Genomic DNA, 8,040 nt, shown 5'->3' with positions numbered 1-8,040 from the left:
AGAAGGAACCTAAGCAGATCATCTAGTCTGACCCCCTGCCATGGGCAGAAAAGGATGCTGGGATCAAATGACCCCAGCTAGGTGGCTGTCTAGCCTCCTCTTGAAGACCCCCAGGTTAGGGGCTAGCACCACTTCCCTTGGAAGTTGGTTCCAGATCCTAGCTGCCCTCACAGTGAAGTAGTGCCTCCTGATTTCTAGCCTGAATCTACTCTCAGTCAACTTATGGACATTGTTCCTTGTTACCCCCAGTAGTGCTTGGGGGAACAGGGACTCTCCCATTGCCTGCTGGTCCCCCTTGGTAAGTTTATAGGTGGCCACCAAATCCCCTCTCAGCCTTGTCTTGTGGAGGCTGAACAGGTTCAGGTTCCATAGGCTCTCCTTATAGGGCCTGCCCTGCTGCCCCCTGATCATGTGGGTGGCCCTCCTCTGGACTCTCTTGATGCTGTCCACATCCCTCGTGAAGTGCAGCACCCAGAACTGGACGCAGTACTCCAACTGCAGTCTGACTAATGTCGCATAGAGGGGGAGGATCACCTCTTTGGACCTGCTTGTGATGCATCTATGGATGCATGACAAAGTGCAGTTAGCCTTCCTAACCATGTCTCCACATGGGCAGCCCATGTCATGCTCATCCCACACCGAGTTCTAATTTCTTTCTTTTTTTTTTGTCCAGGCTCCATGTCTTGTTATACAAACATGAAAATTGTTTTTGTTGACTATACCTGGGTTGGGCTCCCAGCTGGAGTAAGTACTGTCTGAAATACCTGCTTGATTTCTATTTTATCCTTTTCCTTTCTACTCTTTGGGGTTTCTTTCTTGCTTATTATAACCTCATTTACATAATGTTTCACCCAGAAGTTCAGATAATGAGTCTTTCCTAGCTATCTATCCCAATCTTTAAGTTTAAAGTTCCTCATAAATTTCAGAAAGAATGCAGAAGCACACACTCCATATTATGCATTTATATAAACACAATAGACTAAAATATATTTAATGTTGCAAAAATTATCTGCTTGTTACATAAGGTACAGTTCAGTGCTTGAACTTTAAACCACCCCAATTTCCTCATTTTTTGTAGAGGGAGTTTTAGAAATACTTTGCTAAGCACTAGTTAGCTGAGACCAAAATGAAAGTACTTGGAGGGAAAGATATACATATGCATATTATATATACACATGTGCAGGCAGAGACATAGTGTGATATGATATCACATTGCCATTGATATGCATTTGGGATGACTGCATTACTCAAGCATTTTCTCCTTTAGTAATTTAACAACAAAAGTGAGGATCTTTTGAAATGTATATTGCTTCCTCTGACACATGTAGTTCTCACATTGAACACTTGAGAATTTCCATACAATGCTTCTTATTCATCTTAAAAAGGTATCAAAACAATTCAATATTTGCTGCACTTTTGATACCAGTTTTTCCTAAGAGTTTTAGTGCCAGTGGAAACTGCCTGACTGACAGCATTCATAACTTAAATCCTTTGTCTACAGGGAGACAAAGGCAATTGCGCAGGTGAGCAAGCAGGAGGGGCCAGGAGGAAGTCTTTGTTAAGGGAAAGGTGAAAGCACCACACCAAAAAATAAAAATGGTGTGGATGTGGAGTGCTGCCAGGAACCCTGCCGGTGTGGTGGGGAGGGGTGCTGCCTACCTGGGGCTTCTCTAAGGCTTCCACCCAGACGAAGCCCACGGGGGAGCTGGTGTCACCCTGCCCCTGGCCTGCAGAGAATGCCCAGGAGGGCCGGGGGGGGGGCAGAGAATGGTGCCCATCTTAGGGCCCTGGAGAGGCAGGTGAGGGAGCTCCAGGAGGAGGTCAGCAGGCTGAGGGCGATCAGAGAAGCAGAGGATGAAATTGATGGGTATTTCCTTTCCCTTCAGGGCCATGGACCAAAGGAAGAAGAACCCCAGGAAATGCCCTCCACAGTGGAATGGCTGAAGGTTCCCTCCAGAGCCAGGGCTACTCGCAGTGGTGCAGTACCAGTTCCCCCAGTACCAGTTCCCCCAGTGGGGAACAGATATGAGCCCCTGGCAACATCGGAGGAAGAGGAAAGAGAAAAAAAAGCCTCTGGAGAGGAGCTAACTTCACACACAGAACAGGCTGAAGGAGGCAAGTTGACCCGGAAGAAGAGACGCTGGGTGCTTGTCATAGGCATCTCCATCCTGAGAGGTACAGAGGGTCCCATTTGTCACCAGGAATCCCATGTCACATGGGGTTTACTGTCTTCCCAGAGTGAGGATTTAGAATGTGATGGAGATGATCCTGGCCATTATCTGGCCCACTGATTACTACCCCATGGTCCTAATCCATGCGGGCACTAACAATGCGGCCAGGAGCAGCCCTGATCACCTGATGAAGGACTACCGAGCTCTGGGGAGCAAGCTGAAGGAGACTGGGGCACAGGTGGTCTTCTCATCCGTCCTTCCAGTGAGCGGATGTGGATGACGCCATGAGACCTGCATCAGGGAGGTCAACATGCAGCTTCAGAAATGGTGTTTTGAGGACAGCTTCAGCTTTTTGGACCACGACCCATACTTCAGGACAAGAGACATGCCCGGATGGGATGGGCTTCACCTCTCCCCAAAGGTAAGCATGTGTTCTCTTTCAAGTTGGCTGATCTGCGGCAGGCTTTAAACTAGGCTCATCAGGGGAAGGGGAAGATGAGAATGGAGGGAGCCACAGTACACCGAACCAAGAGCCACCCACAGGAACAGCCCAGCCAAGACAGACAATGAGTACAAGAAATATGAAGATATGTGACTGGGGACCAGATAGTCCTGGGATTAGGGGGGCAGTGCTTACACCTCCAGGAGGCCTTAAATGCCTCTACGCTAATGCTTGTAGTATGGGGAACAAGCAGGAGGAACTTGCCCTCCTGCTAGCTAACATAAACCCGGACATAGTAGGGCTTACTGAAACTTGGTGGGATCCTACACATGACTTGGTGGTAAACATCAAGGGCTATAGGCTGTACAGGAGAGATAGAACAGGGAGGAAAGGTGGGGGTGTGGCGCTCTATGTCAAAGAGCAATGCACATCTTCAACAAACAGCACTGGGTCAGAGGAGGGGCAGACTGAAATGCTCTGGGTCTGAATACAAGGGGATCTGGGGGAAAGGGACTTAATGGTGGGGGTTTACTATAGGCCACCCAACCGGGGGAAGAGCTGAACTGGGAATTGTCAGGTCAGCTCGTGGAGGCAGTTAAGTCAAGGGACGTGGTCATCCTGGGTGACCTAAACTATCTGGACATCTGCTGGGAAGAGCAGTCAGCCAGGTTTGACCACTCACATAGGTTTCTAGCTGAGTTACAGGACCTCCATCTAACCCAGAAGGTGCACAGTGCCAGGGGAAATGCCTTCTTGGACCTGGTCCTGGCCATGGGAGACAACCTGGTGAGTGGACTGTGGGTTCTTGACCACCTGGGTGATAGTGATCACTGCCTACTGGAATCCACTATCCAGTGCAGGGTATCCAAGACCTGCAGCAAAGCAACAGCCCTAGACTTCAAGAGGGCAGATTTCAATGAGGTAAGGAGACTAGTCAGGGAGGCACTGAGGTCCCAGAGGGGAGAGGAGTTGGGAGTCCAAGAAGAGTGGTCATTCCTTAAGGAGATGATCCTCCAAGCCCAAAGGGTGACAATCCTGACACGGATCAAAGGGGGCAAGAATGCTCAAAAGCCCCCATGGCTCACCAAAAGCATCCAGGAATGTCCAAAAGCTAAAAAGGAGGTGTACACCCAATGGAAGGGAGGGGCCATCAGCAAGGAGGACTATACCTCCATTGGTCAAGACTGTAGGGGGGCTGTTAGGAAGGCTAAGGCAGAGATGGAACTGGGACTAACGACCCAGATCAAGGATAACAAGAAGTTTTTTTTTTAAGTACATAGGAAGTAAAAAGAAGGTACCGAGTAATGTAGGGCCTCTGCAAGACACGCTAGGAAATCTGGTGGTTACACCAGATGGCAAAGCTAACATGTTTAACAATTTCTTTGCCTCCATTTTTTTGAGCAGGGAGCGGGGCATCTTCCCACCGGGATCCCTGACGGACCAGGGGGAGGTGCTGCCAGGCCCAGAGTCAGTGAAGACCTAATCAGGGAACTTCTGGTGGGACTAGACATGTTCAAATCAGCAGGTCCTGATTATCTCCACCCCCGAGTGCTGAGGGAGTTAGCAGAGATCATTGCAGGACCCCTGGCACAACTTTATGAGTAATTGTGGTACTCTGGTGAGGTGCCAGAGGACTGGAAAAGGGCCAATGTGGTCCCCATTTTCAAAAAAGGGAGGAAGGATGACCCAGGAAACTACAGGCCCATTAGTCTTACCTTGGTCCTAGGGAAGCTCTTTGAGAAAATTATCCAGGAGCACATCTGCGAAGGACCAGCAGGGGGGATCATGCTTAGAGGCAACTAACTTGGGTTCATTCGAGGCAGGTCCTGTCAGACCAACCTGTTGGCCTTCTATGATCAGGTCACAAAATCCTTGGACACAGGTGTTGCAGTGGACATAGTCTAACTGGACTTTAGGAAGGCCTTTGACTTCCCCCATTCTCATTAAGAAATTAGGTGACTGTGGCATTGATGCTTACAGTCAGATGGGTCTCAAATTGGCTGGAGGTCCACACCCAGAGGGTGGTGGTGGATGGGTCTTTTTCAACCTGGAGAGATGTGGGCAGTGGGGTCCCCCAGGGCTCAGTCCTCTGGCCTGCACTGTTCAACATCTTCATCAGTGACTTAGGCGAGGGGGTGAAAAGCACCTTGTTCAAATTTGTGGATGACACTAAGAAGTGGGGAAAAGTGGGCACACCGGAAGAGAGGGACAGGCTACAACTAGATCTGGACAGGTTACGGGGTGGACGGATGAGAACAGGATGGTTTTCAATACTGACAAATGCAAGGTATTGCACCTGGGGAGGAAGAACCAGCAGCATAAGAACCAGCAGCATACCTACAGGCTGGGGAACTCCCTTCTCATCAGCACAGAGGCAGAAAAGGATCTTGGAATCATTATTGATTCCAAAATGAACATGGGGGGGACATGGTAAGGAAAGCTAAACACACCTTGTCATGCATCCAAAGATGCATCTCAAGCAGGTTCAAGGAGGTGATCCTCCCCCTCTATGTGACACTGGTCAGGCACCAGTTGGAGTACTGCATCCAGTTCTGGGCGCCGCACTTCAGGAGGGATGTGGACAGCATTGAGAGGGTCTAGAGTAGGGCCACTCACATGATCAGGGGGCAGCAAGGCAGGCCCTATAAGTGGAGGCCACAGGACCTGAACCTGTTCAGCCTCCACAAGAGAAGGCTGAGGGGGGATCTGGTAGCCATCTACAAACTGCCCAAGGGGGACCAGCAAGCAATGGAAGAGTCCCTGTTCCCCCAAGCCCTATTGGGAGTAACAAGGAATAATGGCCATAAGTTGACTGAGAGTAGATTCAGGCTAGATATCAGGAGGCTCTACTTCACTGTGAGGGCGGCTAGGATCTGGAACCAACTTTCAAGGGAAGTGGTGCTGGCTCCTCCCCTGGGGGTTTTCTAAAGGAGGCTGGATAATCACCTAGCTGGGGTCTTTTGACCCCAGTATTCTTTCCCACCCATGGCAAGGGATCAGACTTGATGATCTACTTAGGTCCCTTCCGACCCTACCAACTATGAAATTATGAGATAGCATGGGCAGTAGCAGTTCCTGCTTCTGCCACCATTGCCACACACAAACAACACTACTTTAAAGTGTTTCACCTTGCCTTAATGATGATATATCTATTAGGGAAAGAGTTTATTCTGCATCTTTGCTTATTTGTTTAGGTCTAGCTTGTGACTCAGGCTGGGTATTTTGGGGCACAGAGGGAACAGGCAATCTGGATTCAAATCTCCTTTCTGCCTGATTAGGAGGGCGGGATGGACTCCAGGCATGCCCCAAAACCACTAGGCTGTAAAGTCATCTTCTCTGGAAAAATGACTGTTTATATCAGGTGTGCAGCTTGAACAGGAGTGGTTGTGAGACTCTCCTTGGGGGCAGGAGAGCATCAAATCAGGAAGAGAAGGGGTCTGAACCTGGGTCTCTCCCATTTTGTAAATTTGCTAACCACTAGACTCTAGGGTACAATGCGGGCATCACAAGTGCTGCCTTCTCTATTTTGTAAACAACTCCTAGGTCCCATTGTGAATCTCCCCATTTCTAAATTTCCCCTGTTTTTTATTACAAATACGAGAACTCAAAAGAAACTGTACATTTGGGCCAGAACAATATTTTTTTCATGGTGGTTCAAGCACCTACACTGAACGCCTTCAAGAGTAAATTGGATGCTTATCTTGCCGGGATCCTATGACCCCCGCTGACTTCCTGCCCTTTGGGCAGGGGGCTGGACTCGATGATCTTCTGAGGCCCCTTCCAGCCCTAATGTCTATGAAATCTATGAAATACATTGAACAGTTTGACCATCAGTCATCCATCCAAGGAATTAAAGCATAGTTCTGTGATGTGGGCACCCTTTACAAGAGGTTGTACTGAGAATGCTAACCTCATGATACAGTACAAAAAATGCTCTTGCATTTAAGTGTTGCTGGTAACATGCCAAACGTATTCAGTTCCCTTTTAGAACCAAAATGGCAAGAAAAATGAAATTTAATGAGAACTTTACCTGCCCATTACTATAAGGCTGGCTCATTAGGTAGAGCAATTAAACATCAAGCAGAAATAATTACAATAATTATGGGATGTTTGAGATCCCTCTTCATTTGGCTCTTTAAGTAACATAAACTAATTCCTTTTTCAAGGTTCACTCATAATAGCAGTGAAGGTCTAAACAGTGATGCTTTTTAGCTACCTATTTTTTCAGTCCTACATGACTGGGCTCAGCCATACAATGATAGCCATTAAAAAGTCAGTAATTACCAACTGTTACTACAGCAGGATATCCAAGAGTCTGCATAAAATACCATGTGAATTTATCCATGTATCATTATTCTAGGATGATCACTGAAAAAAGTTAGCAAAGGAAAATACTACTACATTTTCTAAACTATGTTGTGGTAAGATGATAAATGGAAAGAGTTTATTTTCCGATGGCAAACACTGGTAGATGAATCTGGTAGGTTGCTGAAATGATTAGGAACCCAGCGAGGAAGGAAGCAAGGCCCCAAAATCCATGAAAACCTAATACACCCAAGGCTGTTCATTCTCCCTCTCTCTTTCTTCTCAGGTGCTGCATATTCCTAAATTAATCCCAGAATTTTTGCTGCAGTACTTCTAAAGAAGTGCTGTCTAAGCAGATCCAAATTCAACTAGCTGTGTAGAACTTTATTAGAAGTGTGTGGGCAAGAGTGTTGTCTTAGCAATGTCATTAGCAACTTTAGCAAATCTAAGATCTGGATATGTAAAAGCTAGTCAAGGTGTGCTGATGATCCCCCCATGCTGGTGTATTTCTCTGCTTAATTATTAGACTGTGTTTTTCATCATGCCTGTTGGAAAAATCTAGGTTCTCTCAAGAGGATTCAATAAATATGTATGTGCAGTAGTAGGCCCTGAACAGGGGTTTTCAACCTTTCAAAATCAGTGTACCTCTAGCGGCTGGGTGTGGAACTTATGTGGGGGTGGTATGTGGCCGGATGCAGAGCAGTGGCAGCATGGGGTGGTACACGGCAGCAGCAACCGCATGTGATCTCCTCCCACCCCGTGTCTGGCTGGCCAGGTGGTACCTGTGTGGCTCACAGAGAGGCACTGCTGCTCTTGCCTCCCTCTACTCCCCCGGCTCTGCTCCCGAGAGGCGGTGACATCGGGTGGTGTATGGCAGTACTCCATCCCCACCTGCCCGTGTGTACCTCCTAGGGCCTTCCCACGTACCCCCAGGGGTACGCATGCCCCTGATTGACACGCCCTGGCCTAATATATGCTTCTGCACATAAGATCAAATTGTGTGCTACATGGAAGTCTTCATGGAAACTTGTGATGGAAATGTTAGAAATATTATTAAAAATGCATTATCAATAGCAGATTTAGAAAAAAACACAGCTGCTAGCCCTCCTTGTCTCCTTAATG

At 47.8% G+C, this 8,040-nt stretch overlaps 1 long non-coding RNA gene across 1 annotated transcript in view; it reads left to right on the top strand.

Annotated features, from left to right (window-relative positions):
* Nucleotides 1-285: 285 nt before the first annotated feature.
* LOC109313336 overlaps nt 286-8,040 on the top strand; it is an 18,848-nt gene continuing 11,093 nt past the window's right edge. The window contains exons 1-2 of the long non-coding RNA XR_002102024.1: nt 286-298; nt 2,778-2,780. This is a non-coding gene — a long non-coding RNA (uncharacterized LOC109313336). The remainder of the gene's footprint in view (nt 299-2,777; nt 2,781-8,040) is intronic.

This window comes from Crocodylus porosus, unplaced genomic scaffold (genome assembly GCF_001723895.1).
Source record: "Crocodylus porosus isolate Cpor-Errol unplaced genomic scaffold, CroPor_comp1, whole genome shotgun sequence".
Lineage (NCBI taxonomy): Eukaryota > Metazoa > Chordata > Crocodylia > Crocodylidae > Crocodylus > Crocodylus porosus.
Note: the sequence above shows the minus strand (reverse complement) of the source record. Positions and strands in the feature narration are given on the sequence as shown.